The following is a 2,082-nucleotide window of genomic DNA, read 5'->3' as shown; positions in this document are numbered from 1 at the left end:
TAGATCTCGGGACGAGATCCTTTCGTAGTGGTGGAGTGTTGTGACACCCCAAGACCGGAGCTTCAGACGCCTTCCATGTTTTCCGAGTTTCGTTGTGTGAGTTGTTGGTTTGATTGCATTCATCTTTGCATCATGTGCATTTGCATCCATCATGTTCATGCGTGCTTGCTCGCTTGTGATGTTTGTTTTATTTTATTTTGCATCATGCATCTTCTCCATACCATTGTTGTGTTTGTTTAATTTGGTTGCTCATGTGCATTGCAACTTCTTTTCTTCTCTTGATCCTTCCATCACCCCATGCTCACTTCCAACTTGGCTTCACCCAAGTTGCAAATCCCTATGCCACTTCCTTCTTTCCCTTTTCTCTATTTATTTGAGTTGCAAATAGAATTGCTCAAAGAAATTTTCATCTTTTGCCCATAAATTATATTTATTATGTAGGGTCACCCTATAAAATTTAAGCCCATTTGGCTTCAGTTTGGTTAGGTTATAAATTCATGCAAGTTTGAATTAAATTCAAACATGTTTAAATTTATAGTCTGTAAAAATTCCCAAACTAATTTGAATAAATCGGGCATATTTTTTGTTTTCCAGAAATATGTTCCTCCATCCCTACTTCAACACCTAACCCACGGTACTTTTCTCTCTATTCTGTTTATGCTACAAATAGAAGTTTATAAGGGAGGGAGAGAGAGTTTGCGCTGCCGGCCTCCTGGGCCTCCCAACCTCTCACGCCGGCCCACTCGAGGCCATCCATTCCAGCGCCGGCCCAAGGCCAAGGCCCAGCCAGCCTCCGCTGTTTAACCCTAGGCCCGACCGATACCCCTCTCCTTCCCTCGACCCTTTTCCTCCAGTGCCGCCATGTCCCTCCGGCTCGATCCCCATTTTCCTCCTCGCTCGATCTCCCCTTCCCCTCCTTCCACCTAGCGCCGCCACAACCTCCCTCTGCAGCGCCAGACCTCCACCAGCGGCTCTCCTTCGCCCCGATGCTCCTCTGTCTCTAACCCCGGCCGGATCAACTCGGTTTCCCGGTGCCCTCGCCTCGCACTGGCAAGTGACCCTGCCGGAGTAACAGCAACACCATGGACCCCTCGCGCCCTTCTCCTTTCCTGCTCTCTCTCTCTCTCGCAGCTTCTGTTCCCCGATTACTTCTCTCAATTACTCTCTGTTTTTTTCTTCAGGACCCAGTAGCCACCATGGACGCCATAGCGCAGCCCTGCCTCCGTTCCCGCGACCATGCACCGGCCAGCAGCAGGTCGTCGTGCCTCTCCCTAGCTTTCTCCTTCCTCTCGTTTTTCCTTGCCTCCTGCCCTATCTCTTCTCTCCTTTTTCCCCGTTGGTCCTCACCTCGCCTCCATTGTGCCTTGTCAGGGAACTACGCGCGCCCCTGCTCGAAGAAGTTGCCGCCTCCCCGACCGGACCTGGTGCCTCGCTGTCCCAGCGCTGGACCCGGAGCCCGCAATTCTCGTTGGACCTCTACCACGCCCCATTCATCACGCTGCCTGTTTGGCCTCCGTTTTTCCTCGCTGTGAGCACGTTCGGCCATGGACGTTTTGAGCCGTTTGCCTCCTGCACACGTCGTTGCTTCCTCCAAATCCATCGAAGGACACCGTGCAACAAATAACCAAGTACCCATGGATGCAAGTACCAACCGTTGCATTCTGTTTCATCTTTGCCAAGGCCGAGAGTATGCCAAGTACCACGACGTTGATGCCCCTCAAGTTCGACTACATGGAACCGCCAAGTACCCCTACGCCCGAAGATGCCAAGACCGTTTCGGGATTCACCAAGTACCGCTACCGTTGACTCGATCATCTACGAAAAAGTGTACCTCTACCGTCGCCGAGATCGCGAGAACCTCTACCGACGACCTCGGAGCGTGTACGACGATCGTTGTCGAAGACCCATACCTCTACCGCTTCCCGAACATGAACGACTACTTCCACAACGACCGTCCCGAGAACGTCTACTTCCCCTTCATTGCACCGAACTCGACTCGCTTCAAAAATGCACCCTTGAAAGGTATATCCGCCGGAACGATGCCGTGGACCGTATGCATGTGACGTGTTGTATGAGATGCAT

General features: G+C 51.7%; 1 long non-coding RNA gene across 1 annotated transcript; it reads left to right on the top strand.

Moving 5' to 3' along the window:
* Positions 1-876: 876 nt before the first annotated feature.
* On the top strand, positions 877-1,651 carry LOC119334360. The gene is made up of 2 exons (XR_005161289.1): positions 877-1,255; positions 1,372-1,651. It is a non-coding gene; the product is annotated as an uncharacterized LOC119334360 (long non-coding RNA).
* The last annotated feature ends 431 nt before the right edge of the window (positions 1,652-2,082 follow it).

This window comes from Triticum dicoccoides, chromosome 7A (assembly GCF_002162155.2).
Source record: "Triticum dicoccoides isolate Atlit2015 ecotype Zavitan chromosome 7A, WEW_v2.0, whole genome shotgun sequence".
Taxonomy (NCBI): domain Eukaryota; kingdom Viridiplantae; phylum Streptophyta; class Magnoliopsida; order Poales; family Poaceae; genus Triticum; species Triticum dicoccoides.
The sequence above is the reverse complement of the archived record's forward strand: the minus strand, read 5'-3'. Positions and strand labels throughout refer to the sequence as shown.